This window comes from Canis lupus, chromosome 21, assembly GCF_048164855.1.
Source record: "Canis lupus baileyi chromosome 21, mCanLup2.hap1, whole genome shotgun sequence".
In the NCBI taxonomy this organism is placed as follows: domain Eukaryota; kingdom Metazoa; phylum Chordata; class Mammalia; order Carnivora; family Canidae; genus Canis; species Canis lupus.
In genome coordinates, this window is record NC_132858.1 from 46743641 (window position 1) to 46758558 (window position 14918).

Consider the following 14918-nt stretch of genomic DNA (forward strand, 5'->3'; position numbering starts at 1 on the left):
TACATCACAATCGAGTGGGGTTCATCCAGGAATGTAGGATGGGTTAACTTTCAATAATCTGTGCTAATCATATTAGTGCACAAAAGAAGGACATATGAGAAAAGCTGCATGACTTTTGATTCTGGCTATGACTTTAGATATATGATGGAAAGAGCATGATCCACTTGGCTACCAAAAGGAGTGTAGTGCTGATTCATACTACAGTATGGATGAACCTCAAAAACATCCAGCTGCCTGAAAAAGGTTAGATCCAAAAGTCTCGGTATTGTCTGATTCCATTTATATGAAATGTCTAAGAAAAGACAAATTTGTAAGCTGAAAAGCAGATCAGTGGTTGCCTAAGGCTGGAGATGGTCATGGGGGATTAACTGCAAAGAAGAATGAGGAAACTTTTTAGATTGTGGTGATGGTTGTAAAACTATATATTGATTTATGGACTTACAATGGGTGAATTTAATGCTGTATAAATTGTGTTTTTGTAAATCTGTTTAAAAAAGTGAAAAAAAAAACCCACATTGGACATTGAAAGAAAGTTCATGTTCCAGAGAGTAGTGATTAACATAAAATTTCTTTAGATGACTAAGGAAATCACTGTGCCTCCATCAGGTTTCAGTGTCAGTAGCGGAGAAGGGTGAGCCCAAATGGCTATGGCAAATCATCTAGCCACAGCATCCAACGTTCATATCATGGCAACGACAATACAAAACAAAACACTGCTGCAGTTGGATTCTTACAGAATGAGTTAGTCTCTGTGTGTGTGTGTGTGTGTGTGTGTGTGTATTCTCATCATTTTCTGTATATTCACCACATAACCACATCTCTAAAGAAGGATAATGAGAAGTCGGCTGGCACTGTAGATCCATAAACATTTTGAAGGGGAGAATAATAAAGAAGGAAGGGGAATGGATGGAAAGAGAGGAGGATGGAAGAAAGAAGGGAAGCAAGGAAAGAAGAGAAAGAATTAAGACAAATGGAATAGCAATGGGCAAGTTTGTTTTTTTTTAACCTCTAAAAATTGTAGTCCAGTTTAATTCCCATGACATTCACGTGGCAGTAAGCGTCATTTCTAGGTTGAATAAATAATCAGTACAGATATGACATTAAGAGGGGTTCTTAGAGTCAAAATAATTGGTAACTACTGATCTAAACCATGAATGTCCCGGTTGTACCCCTCTTCTCTCAGGAAATGTTCCTTTCTCCAGAAATACAGAGTATTGCGGCCATCTCTCCAATTTTATAGTCTGTGATCCCCAACAAAAGTGTGGTTTGACATATTTACCATTTCATACCAAACTCATTATTCAAACAAATAATGACACCATCTCTGCAGGGGAAGAGAAACTTAGCACATAAATACAAGATTTCAAAACACAGCCCATAAAGCGAGGGACTGAACTTGTATTTTGTCTGTAGACATGGACTGACTCCAGAAAGTGACTTTATGCCTTTATTTTATCCCCAAAGGGAATAACCTTTTTATCTTTAAATACTTCTTTCTACCCTTACACATATAACAGATGTGTTGTGCAAGTTGGACTCAGTGGAGTATAAGCAAAAACTGTATTCCCTCCCACCCTACCTCTGCAACCTGCACTCCTGACTCATTTTCATTGCTCGTGGATGAAATCCCAGGCAAGTCCTATAGATTTTTTTTTTCCGGATGGTTTCATTTACAGTATTAAAAAGTCCAGCCCAATCTGAAATCATAACTTCAGACTCTTGTGTGGCTTATGACTTTTCCCTCTCCCCAACATGGGCCCATCTTTTTGGGAACCTGGGTGGGGTGGGGTGGAGTGGGGTGGGGTGAGGGGAGAGAGAGAGAGAGAGAGACAGAGAGACAGAGAGAGAGAGAGATTGAGGGAGAAAATATGTTTTGGAAAGTGATTGTTTCTTCATTCTTCCACGATTGTTCTCTTCCCTATGGCTAGCTGCTGTATGTAATTCCTTCAGAGTTAGGCCCTCTTAGGGAAAGGGAAGTGAGTTACTGGGTATGCAAAAGCCTTTGGTTGACTTCTGGAGTTGGAGCCCTGCGTTGGAGACTTCTGTGTGCTTGAAGCTCATTTGGTGGCTCTTTGTCTTTTGGGGAGCTTTGTGGGATCCTGAAATCTCAGGCTGTAGTTCTTCCGCTTTAGCCCCTGTCTTTTTGTGGTCCTCTGTACACAGACTGTCTCTTTAGGTCACATGGTCCTATATGCAGCCCGTATGGGTAGAGAATTCCTTTAAAATGAGCTTGTTCTGCTTTTCTGATAGTCTCCTTGGCTCATAGGGCAAACTCTCCCTTTCTCTTCATCATTGGTGGGACTGCAGTTTACTTCCAAACCTGTTAACTTTTGCTGCCTTTAACTGATGAAACCATAACCTCTTGCTTTTGGTATGTTTTTAGGCAACAAGTCAAGTCCTTTGGTAATTTCAAGTTCTCAGAACACAGGCCAAGATCTCAGATGCTTTTTTTGAAGTGTCCCTTAAGTGACTTGAAGTAAGGAGGAGGCAGGGTGAAATGCATGGCATGCTGACAACTTTTTCCTTCCTTCTTTTCTTTTCTTTCTTAAGATTTTATTTATTTATTTGATGGAGAGAGAGAGAGAGAGAATGAGAGCACAAGCAGGAGGAGCAGCAGGCAGAGGGAGAGGGAAAAGCAGGCTCCCTGCTGAACACAGAGCTTGATCAAGACCTGAGATGAAGGCAGACACTTAACTTACTGAGCCACCTGGGCACCCCTGACAACTCTTTCTGTTAAAGATCTTATTTGCCTCTCTACCTTTTCTTGCATACCCTCAAATGGATGATAAGCTGAGGGCAGCAAAACTGGTTTCATAATAATCTAGTGTGATCTGCACTGGCATTCTGCACTTACAGCATTCTTTGTGGATTTGAAGTCTCAGATGAACTGAGTGAGACAAGAGAGTCCCAGCTGAACATTCTTCAACTCAAATTTTGTTAAAGAAATATGTTGTGTGTGTATTGTAAAGAATAATAGTAAGTAGAACAAACCTAAGATACCTGTCTTCAAAATTTTTAAGTATGAAAGGATCATATTTAAGGATAAAAGTGTTTTGACTGATTTCATATGCATTTTCAAATATTTAAACATAAGTACAAAGGTCAAGTTTTTCCATATACATAGTTTCTAAATAAAGAACTTTCCCGATAATAAATACCACTTTAAAGCTGATACTGAGTTGTTAACTGGTTATAAGGAACATTATGATAGTTTCCCTTGGGAACTCTTTATGAAACTGTGAAGTTAAGAAAATCTACTAGACTGGAACATGAACAGAATGACTACCCATTATGTTAAAAGAGACAAAATTGCTCTAATTTTTTTAAAAAAATTATTTATTCATTTGAGAGAGAACATGACAGACCAGGGAGGGAGAAGCAGATCCCCTGCTGAGTATGGAGTCTGAAGCAGCTTGATCCCAGGACCCCAGGATCATGACCTGAGCCAAAGGCAGAAGTTTAACCGACTGAGCCACACAGTCACCCCCAAATTGCTCTTCTTGAAAGAGTTCTGCTGGGTGTATTTATGGATATGCAGTGAGTACTATGTCATGACATAATCATACATAAATATATGTTTGACCTACTCCAATCCCCAGTTATTTTTATTTTTGATATACCATTGATCAATAAAAGAGGAATTCAAGACTCCAGAAGGACATTGAGCTGTTTTCTCAATGCTTTAAAATTCCAGAAGCAGAGATCGGCTAGACCTAGCAATATGGTATAAATCTAGAATCAGTTGGTTTCACCTTTGGTCTTTCATTTCTAGCATATGGATAATAGTTCTCAATTTAAAGAACTTCTTGAGGGCTAGAGACTAGCAAGAGGGAAAAAGAAGACAACATCGGTTCATGTTTAAGTAGTAATTATTTCAAAATCTTCATAAACCCAGTGATTCACAGATCGTTCCAGATAAACATGCCAAGACTTAGCCATCATCCCAAAACCCTGTCATCGAACTGAATTGTTTCCCTTTATGGTAATATGCCTGGGAAATAAATCCATAAATTTAAAGAAGTAATGCTAGATAAGAAGAAATGTTATACTTAAAAGGATGCAAAAAAATGTTAGATAAAATTTAGATAGCATTTATTTCATAAGTGCTAATGATATTTTTTCCATTCTTTGGATGATCTTCCCAGCCAGCCTTAGTGCAATACTACAACTTTCAGTCCTTTACTTGAACTACAGTATTTTTAATCGCAGAGGTTAAAAGTATGTGAAGTAGATAATAGTCACGCAATTCTGAAAGATCAGGGATGTTGATAGATTATCAGATTGTGGAATCAGTGATTCTGATTTGTAAAGAATGTAAAACCCACAAAAGTTTATCAAGTGAAAAAATACCAAAGTTAAAAAATTTGGCAAACATATTTGGGTATAAGAAAAACTAGTCTAACAAACAAGCCAATTAAAAAATGGGCAAAGGACCTGAATAGACATTTCTCCAGAGAGAAAAGATACTCAGATACTCAGCAGTACTAATTATTAGGGAGATTCAAATCAATACTAAAATGAGATACCACCTCATACCTATTGGGTAGCTACTATTAAAAAAAAAAAAAAAACCCACAGAAGATAAGTGTTGGTGAGGACATGGACAAATTAGTAGCCTTGTGTACTATACTGGTGGGTAGATATACTAATGTAAGCCACAATGGAGGTTCCTCAAAGATTTAAACACAATTACCATATGAGCCAGCTATTCCACTTCTGGGTATATATGCAAAAGAATTGAAACCAGGGACTTGAACAGATATTTACACATATATGTTCATAGCAGCATTATTCCAAATGGCCATAAATTGGAAGCAACCCATGTGTCCATTAATGAATGGATGAATGGTTAAATAAAGTGGGGTATATGCATACAATAGGATATTATTCAGCATAAAAGGGAAGAAATTTCTGACACGTGCTACAACATAGATGAACCTTGAAGATGTTATGCTACGTAAAATAAGCCAGACACAAAAGGACAAATACGATCCCATTTATATGCAATACCTAGCATAGTCAGATTCATAGAGACAGGAGGGAGAAGGGTAGTTGCTGGTGTCTGGGGCAAGGGGACGGTGGGCAGTTATTGTTTAATGGGTGCAGAGTTTCAGTTTGGAAAGAGGAGAAAGTTTTGGAGGTGGATGGTGGTGATGGTTGCACAACAACTTAAACGCTACCACACTGTACACTTAAACCTGGTTAAAATGGTAAATTTTATGTTGTGTATACCTTATCACAACTGAAAATGTAAAAATTAGTATGAAAAAATAGAGTAAAAGAAAACATTTAAGTAAAAAAAATAGTTAAGCTACAAGGTATTCTACGGAAAAAATAGGAATTGACTATGTTGCAGTGACAAAATGTTTTACTATATCTGGAATAGTGGTATGCACATATAAGTACTTGATGACTAAGTATTGAATATATAAAACACTCCATTGTTCAAGAAAAAACCGATTATTATATGTATAAATTAAAAACCCTTTATTTCAAGGATTTTGTTTTTTTATTTCTTTTCAGTCTGATGGGATTAACATATATGTATTAGAATACACTTATAAATTTGCTTAATACTAAATATTGACCAACGTTCCATTTTTGGGGGTCAAAATCCTTTTCCATAATACTAATTTTATGTCTTTAGATTCTTACTGCTATTCACCCTATATTTATCATTCCATTGTAAATAATTTATCATTCCTAACATTGTCTAGGAAATACTCTAAGGACTGAGGCAAATATTTATTCATCTAAATGAATACTTTCTGGAGAGAATTGCCTGTTAGGATAAATAGTTAAAATCATGAGAGTTGTATGAGAATTGCTGTTCTTACTTGAGACTAAAGACATAATTATTTAAAAAATTTCAATATGACAAATGAAAATTTTATGGCCCCAAATATTTCTAGGAGGGTACATTTCTGTTACTGCAGCCGGAAATTTCAACCATGTTTCTCACAGCTCTCCAAGGAAAGCCAAAATGGTAGTGGGAGACCTTCCTTTGCCTCAGTTAGCTACACCCAGAGTTTTGTTTGTTCTCTTACCACCCTTCTATTTTCAATCTTCTACTCTTCCTCCTGCACAGTGTCTTGAGGGCTTGTGTCTTACATACCATCCATTCTGCTTCTAACCCAGCATATGGGAGCAGTGATTCCACTAAGCTGTACAAGTTCATGTCCACACTGATGCGCTTATTAGATTTTTTACCTGTCAGTGTTTAGTTATAGGTTGTCGGGATTATTTATCAGCCACAAAGCCTTCAGCTGTTAACCTCAGTGCTTCTGTGGGTCTTTTGCTTCCTTGAATGGGGGTACTGTATGCTTCTGTCCTCTATTCCCACCACCATTTCAGGCCTGTCTGACGTTTGAAGTTGAACTTGTATCTTACTACATCTGGAAGCCATGGGTGTCATGGGCAGAAGCTGTTTGCTCTGTCTTCTTGACTATCTTGAGTTAGGCAGTCTTAAAAAACACCCAGAGCTAATGTGAAAGGCAAAGACTCACTGACTGTGGCCTAAAACCTTGTTAGGGGAAAACAGGGGGTGGGGAAGAGGGATAAGTCACAGGAGGAATCTCATGTTGTGGAGACAGGCGAATGTTAAAATAAGTTTCCCTCTTGTAGCGCCTACCACTGCTCTCCCAGCAGTAACTACCGGGTTCCATATAAACTATCTCCTTTCCTGCAGATGTGTTGCAGTCCTCTAGTTCTGTTCAGGGCCCTGGAAGGGCCTGTGGGCTTGATTTGTCCAGTTGTTATTTTTAAAAATAAAGTTTTATATGAACACAGCCATGCCCATTTGTTTACATATTATCTATGGCTATTTTTGCGTTGCAACAGCAGGGTTGAGGAGTTGAACAGTGAACAAACACCGCCTCCCCCCCGCCCCTGCCCCGCCTCCAACTCACAAAGTCTAACATATTTACTCTCTGATGCTTGACAGAGTTTGCAGGCCCCAGATCTAGAGCATTTGGTGTGTCCTGAAGGCAGGATGACACCACAGGATGGAGAGGACAAAACCACCCTTTTGCTTTTATTTTATTTATTTATTAGTTTTTCTTTTGTTCCCTTTTGAATCAAAACTCTGGGCATCTTTAGGATAGAAAATGTGTTATGATGTTAAAGCTGGGAGTCTGAGTCCTGTGACTATATTCCCAAGGATGAAAATTATTCTCCACAATGAAAGTGGTTATAGATGTAATAAGAAATGGAATCAGGAAAAGATTGACATTTAGTTTGGCTATATAAAATAACATCTAATGTTTATTGTGTGTTAGGCACTGTGCTAAGCATTTATTATGTATTATCATATAAAATAGCACGATTGGCATAGTTTACATATAGGCAGATCTTATAATTATGATAGGTTAATTGGTTATCCATTATAAAAAATGCCTTGCAGCATAATCCAAAAAAGCTCTCAACAAGGGTTTATGAGACTTGCATTGCAGCGTTTTGTGACCTTGGGGAAGTCATTACACTGATCTGATCTTTTAATGTCCCCATCTCTAAAATGAAAATAAATCTGTCATGCTTACCTCATAAACTTCTAGTGGAGTCTGAGATGTAATTCATGAATGTGCCTTCAAAGTTGGAAATATTATGGAGCTATTAAAGACATTAAGTCATTAAATACGTTTCGGATTATGTAATGTGAATTTTATATTGAGTATAATACTAGTCATACCTGGAACTATTTTTCATGAGACTACATAATGGAGAGGAAAGGCTCAGTACCCGGGGTGAAGTCCCAGTTCTACCATTATTGGTTGTATAACTTTTGTCAAGTTTTTAATCTATTTTAATCTCTCTTTTCTGACTATAGTATAGGAACATTGATGCTGGTGCCTCCCTAGCAATGTTATTATAAGGATTAAATAAAAGTGCAAATGGAATCCATAAAAGTGATACAATCTTAATGTGCAGTGTTATTCTCAGACCTAAGTCTTCTACTCCCCCTCCTCCACAGAACTCCAGACATTTCCCTTCCACATACCCTCAGCTCTAGTATGTGGACAATCATATTCAAAACTGGCAGGAAACTGCTCTCCAGCTACCATTTCTCAGGGCAGAGGCTGAACTAAATATGTTAATCCTCACATTCTCACATTTCCCATATTCTCTGGCTCAATGCTGCTTTCTGTGATCACTTCATTATATACTGTATTAAGATACAGTTATTTTTTGCTTTGTTATATGAGCCAGAATTATTTTTTATTTTATTTTTTATTTATTTATTTTTCTTAAAGATTTTATTTATTTACTCATGAGAGACACAGAGAGAGAGAGAGACAGAGACATGGGCAAAAGGAGAAGCAGGCTCCATGCAGGGAACCTGATGTGGGACTTGATCCTGGGACTCTGGGATCATGCCCTGAGCCAAAGGCAGACGCTCAACCGCTGAACCACCCGGGTGTCCTGAGAGGAATTTAAAAAGAATACAAATGAGGCATCTTCTCTAAGTAAAAAAAAAAAAAAGATTTTGTGGAACCTATATTGAGGTGATGGAATAGCTATCCATTCAAGAAAATATTTATTGATGTTGATACTGTGCTGCCTAAATAGAGTGTCTTGCTCAGAAGGGGGCCCCCAGATGTGGGGCAACAATCAGATGGAAGCTGGTGGCACAGGCAGTGAAAGGATTCACCAAGGCAGAACAAAGGAGATAGAAGTTTATTGAATACACCTCAAGAGAGCAACAGGCAGGACAGCAGAGTCGAGAGGTTGTCTGCCACAAGGCAGTGGGTTGGGGCTGCTTTAAAAGGGAGAAGATGAGGAAGTATGGCGACATGTGGCATCTTCCCTTTTTTGGGAGCTGTGCTTAGTTGTAAGTAGTAGCCCATTGGTTAATTAAGGCCTATGGATATTTTGAGGTAGGTCACCTGACGGGCCTGCCTGTCTTCAGCCAGGTTGTCACCATGGGCCCTTTCTACATTCCATTGCTCAAGCCTGTTTGCCCAAACGTGGCTCCTCTACAGATACTTTGATAGGTATCAGGAGCATAAAGATTAGTAGGACACATGGGCAGCCAATAGCACCTGGGAAAGGAGATAGTTCATATGGAACCTGGTAGTTACAGATCAATTTAAGGAATGGACAGAAGTGCTATGAATACAGAATAGGGGTCAGCTAACTCCATGGTGGTGGTGGGATACTAGTGAAGTCTTAACAACAGAGGTCATAATTAAGTTGGCTTTTGAAATATGATTAGTTGGGATACTTGGGTGGGTGGCTGACTCAGTGGTTGAGTGTCTGTCCTTGGCTCAAGTCGTGATCTCGGGGTCCTGGGATTGAGTCCCACATCAGGCTCCCTGCAGGGAGCCTACTTCTCCCTCTGCCTGTGTCTCTGCCTCTCTCTCTGTGTCTCTCATGGATAAATAAATAAAATCTTTAAACAAAAAAGAAATATGATTAGTTTTTTTTCTTCCCCCCAGGCAGGGAATGGAGGTAAAAGACATTTTGGGCAGTAGGATCGATTTGGCAAAGGAATTGAGACACAACTGACATGGTGTGTTCAAAGAACAGTGCAGAGGCCTGTGTGGATAAAGCCTGAGGTAGAGATGAATGAAGCTTAAAAAGTAGATTAAGGCCACACAGAGGACTTTAGATGCCAGATTTACAAGCTTAGTCTCTATCCTGTTATTAATAGGAAATCATCAGGGAATTTAAACAGGGAAATGACCTGGTCAAATCCATTTTAGGAAGATAATTAACTGTAGGTAGAGAATTGCATTGAACGAGAGCATATCTTGACAGCAGTTCACTAATTATAGTAAAATAATGGGAGAAACATACTAAACAAAGCAGAAGCAGTGGGGATAGAGTAGAGGGAATGTGGATCAAAGAAGGATTTAGCACATGAATTGAGTGACCAAAAGAAAGGAAAAAGAAAGAAATTGAGATGACTTCATTTATCTAGCTCGAGCCATTCTGGGATCTGGGACAAATGAAAAATGAACATAAGTTCAATACTAGGGGCCATGAGAAGAGAGAATTTCAAGGGGAAGGTAAAATGATCAGTGTCAGATACTATGCAGAGGACATTTTTGACCTTGTAATCTCATAGCCCCTTTTATACTCTTGATTTTAATATTTATTAGATTGTATTCATCCATCTAAATGTGTATGCATATTCATTCATTCATTCATTCAGCAAAGTAAATGTTGTATCTACTCCATGCCAAACCATATAATATAATTCTTTATCTGATTTTCTTCTCCCCTCAAGTATGAGTCTGTGATCACTTTGATAGAACTACTTGGTCTTTTTCCTTTGTGCTCCCAATACTAGCATGCAGCAATAATTCAAACAGGGGGGCATGGTTGGCTCAATCAGTTAAGTATCTGACTCTTGATTTCAGCTCAGATCATGATCTCAGAGTCATGGGATCGATATTTGGATCATTTGCATCCACTCTCTGCAAATGGAGATCCAGGAAAGCCGGTGGTGTAATTCTGTCCAAATCCAAAGGTCTGAGTATGGAGTGGGGAGGAGCCATGGCAGAAATCCTGGTCTGAGAAAGTCTGAGAACCAGCAGTGCGCATATTTGAGGGCAGGAGAAGACAGATGGCTTAGTTCAAGCAGAGAGAGCGGAAGAGCATTTGTCTTTCCTCTACCTGTTTGTTCTATTCAGGCCCTCAACAGATTGGGTGATGCTTATCCACATTGGTGAGGGTGATCTTTACTCAGACCACTGATTCAAATGCTCTTTTTTTCCTGAGACACCCTCACAGATGTACCCAGGAATAATGTTTAACCAACTATCTGTGCATCCCTTAGCCCAAATTGATATGTAAATTAACCATCAAATGTATACCTCTGTGATTTCAAGAATCTCTACCTTAACTAATGATAGCTCATGTTTATTGAATCTTACTATGTGATCCAAACTTTACATGCATTACCTCATTTAGTCTTCATAAAATTTAATATGGTATACTAATTATTTTTATTTCAGTGATGAAGCTGAGGCCTAGAGTCTTGTCCAAAATCACCAGTCTGATGCCAAGACTCAATCCTTAACACTAATAAATTACCTCAACTTTTTAAAATAGAAAACTGCTGCAATAAACAACTCCAAAATCTCGATGACATTATACACTCAAGGTTTATTTCTTTCTAAGTCACAGTCTAAGTTGTGTCAGTGGGGTCTTTGCTCATGCAGTCTTTCAGATTTCCAGCTTTCTTAACCATTATGATAAGTTAAAAAAACTGAAGTATTCTTTGAAAACCATCAGTGGGAATGAGGGGGTTAGGTAAGGCCCTGTAGATTCGGGGGAGGCCAGTGGAACAACGGCCTGAAGGAAGAGAAGGAATGCATCATATAAACTCATGTCTGGAAAAAGAACATTCTAAGCAGAGATTAGTAAGGGCAGAAGTCTTTAAGTAGAAGTGAGCTTGCCTTGTTCATGAACCTTGAGGAGGTAGTATGACTGGATCAGAGTGAGTAGGCAATTAATGAAGTTTAGTTTAGAGAAGTGGTTGGCGATTGGAGGTGGTTGGGCCTTGTGGGCAGCGTTGAGAACTTTGGCTTCTACTCCAAGTGAGATACCAAGCCTGGGGAAATTTTTGAGCAGAGAAATGATATAATCTGATCTGTGCTTGAAAGAAAGCGTTAAGGAGACCAATTAAGAAGGAGCCGCATGTGAGAGGCTGATGGCTTTGGACCAGGAGGATAGTAGTGGAAGTGGTCAGATTCTGGACTTACTTTCAAGTTAGAATGGACAGAATTCGTTGAAGGATCAGATATGGAATGCAGGAGAAAGAAAGGAATCAAGGATGACTCCTAAGTTTTTTGCCTGAGCAGCTGGAAGGATACTATATTGGTAAGGGTAGGTAGGTAAACTGCTCTAGTAAGTCCCAAATCTCAATGACTTAATAATAGTTTCTTTCTTTCTTTTAATTAATTAATTATAAATTTTATTTTATTTAAATTAAATTAATTAACATATAGTGTATTATTAGTTTCAAAGCTAGAGTTCATTGATTCATCAGTTGCATACAATACCTAGTGCTCATTACATCAGTGCTGTCCTTAGTGCCCATCTCCCAGTCACCCCATTCCCCCAACCCACCTCCCTTCCAGCAACCCTCAGTTTGTTTCCTGTAATCAATAGTCTTATGGTTTGCCTCTCCCTCTGATTACGTCTTATTTTATTTTTTCCTCCTTTCCCCTCTGCTCCTCTGTTGTTTCTTAAATTCAATATACAACTGAAATTCTTTGATAATTGTCTGTCTCTGATTGACTTATTTTGCTTAGCATAATACCCTCTAGTTACATCATTGCGAATGGTAAGATTTCTCTTTTTTTTGATGGCTGAGTAATATTCCATTGTATATATACACCACATCTTCTTTATCCATTCATCCGTCAGTGGACATCTGGGACCTTTTCACAGTTTGGCTATTATGGGTAGTGCTGCTATGAATATTGGGGTGCAGGTGCCCCTTTGGATCACTACATTTTAATCCTTTGGATAAATACCTGGTAGTACAATTGCTGGGTCATAGGGTAGCTCTATTTTTCACTTTTTGAAGAACGTCCATACTGTTTTCCAGAGTGACTGTACCAGCTTGCATTTTCATTAGTAGTGTAAGAAGGTTCCCTCTCTTCACATCCTCACCAACATCTGTTGTTTCCTGACTTAATTTTAGCCATTCTAACTGGTGTGAAGTGGTATCTTAATCTGTATTTCCCTGATGCCGAGTGATATTGAGCCTTTTTTCAATAGTCTGTTGGCCATTTATATGTCTTCTTTGGAGAAATGTCTGCTCATATCTTCTGTCCATTTCTTGACTGGATTATTTGTCTTTTGGGTTATTGAGTTTGAGAAATTCTTTATAGATCTTGGGTACTAACCCTTTATCTGATGAGACATTTGCAAATATCTTCTATCATTCTGTAGATTGTCTTTTGGTTTCCTTTGTTGTGCAGAAGCTATTTATCTTGATGAAGTCCCAATAGTTCATTTTTGCTTTTGTTTCCCTTGCCTTTGGAGATGTGTGTAGCAAGAAGTTGCTGTGGCCTAGGTCAAAGAGATTCCTGACTCTATTCTCCTCTAGGATTTTGATGGATTCCTGTCTTACATTTAGGTCTTTCATCCATTTTGAGTTTATTTTTGTGTATGTTGTAAGAAAATGGTCCAGTTTCATTCTCCTACATGTGGCTGTCCAATAGTTTATTTCTTTCTTGTGTTATGGATAGTATGAGTTAGAAGGGGCTTTGCACTGATATAATCATCCTAGGACACAGGCCCTTTCATTTAGTGGCTCAACTTTTGAGTCTTGTGTCATCCTCTGAAACCAGCTTCAGATGAAGAAATAAAGTGAGTGTGTGGATTGAGAAGAGTCACTATAAACTGAAGCAGGACAAATAGGGAAGAAATCCTCAATGAGGCATATCAGAGCAAAACTATACAAAGTCAATAATAAAGAATATTAGCTAAAGGGAAGGGGGAAGACAGATTATTGTCAAAGGAATGGGAGTTGTTTGACAGTTGGCTTAATAGCAACATTGGAAGGTAGGGAATAGTGGACAAATATTTTTCGAGGGGCTGATATAAAATAACTGTCAATTACACATTCTTTAATCATGAAAATATTCTTCAAAAATGATGAAGACAAAGACGTTTCCAACAGTACACTGAGAGAATTCTTTAGTAGCAAACTCATACCAAAAAGAAGCCATTAGGCCTCTAAAGGCAATTCTTCAAAAGAAAAATGATCCTAGATGGCTAAATCTAAATAAACCCTGACTCTATAAAGCATAATGCATGGGTATTAAAAACATGTAAGCATATACATATACATTAATATATAGTATGTATAACACATACACATGTACATGACAATAGCAAATAAGTCAGGAGGGAGTAAGAGTGTTCTCATGTTTGTATATTCAGGAGGAGGAAGGATAGAGGTAAAGATAATTCCAAGGATCAATATTACATTTTCTAGGATAAGAAAATATAAAAGACAACTAAAAAAATAGATAAGAAGGCATAACTTCTAAACTAATGCAGGGGATAAAGAATGACAACAGATCTGCAATCTATCCAAGAAAAGAGAGGAGAGACCAAAAAAACCCCATATTGGAACAGTTGGGATAGATAGAAAGCACATTAGGAGATGAGAGAGGACTTAAACTCAAGTAGAAGATACAGTTATTTCTTTTTTTTCTTTTTCTGATGATAAATTCTGGGTCAATTTTTATTTCTATGAAAAAAGGTACTCAAAACAGTATATAAAACACATGTAAAGCATATTACTGAGTGAACTTCAAGTGGCGCTTACCTCTGCAGAGGCTGTGAGTCCAGAGGGAGAGGGGAAGACCTTCTTGTTCCTGGGCTGATGGGCTACTCTGAAGGAAGGGACCCCAGGGCGCCGGCAACCCCAGGCTGGTGTAGGCTATGGCCAGCAGGTTCTAGCCCCGCACAGGGTCAGACTGTGCCGAGGGAGGGTCGTGGTGGGGCTGTGCTGCACTACCCTGGGGACCTGGGACAGCCAGCTCTGTGGCACATTCAGATGACAGGTGAACCCGGTATTTCACATGGACATTCTGATGTCGGCGTTGTCTGCAATGACCAGCCCATCTCCTACAGTGCCTGCAGGGAGGAGTGTCAACCTTTGCTCTCAGGAGCCTCTCTGGCGAGAAATTCCTCGCACAAGTGCACAGCATCTTCTGATGGGTAGGCCATCCCCTGGGGTCGCTGCAGGCCTGGGTTTCCCCCAAGCAGGCCAGGTCAGGTGAGAGGTCAGTGGGGCACACAGGCATTAGGGTTTGCCTCACTTAGCCAATGTTATTGTAACACCAGCCAGAGTTTTACGTAAGAACCGGGTCTCCTTTTTCATGGCTTTTGGTTTTTGGTTCTTGTTTTTTGTTTTTTTTTTGGTGGTGAGTGGGAGGTGGTGGGGGTGG

General features: G+C 38.9%; 1 protein-coding gene across 2 annotated transcripts in view; it reads left to right on the forward strand.

Annotated features, from left to right (window-relative positions):
* The window catches only part of SUGCT (succinyl-CoA:glutarate-CoA transferase), a 714296-nt gene that overhangs the window by 48599 nt on the left and 650779 nt on the right, over window positions 1-14918 (forward strand). The window lies entirely within an intron of this gene.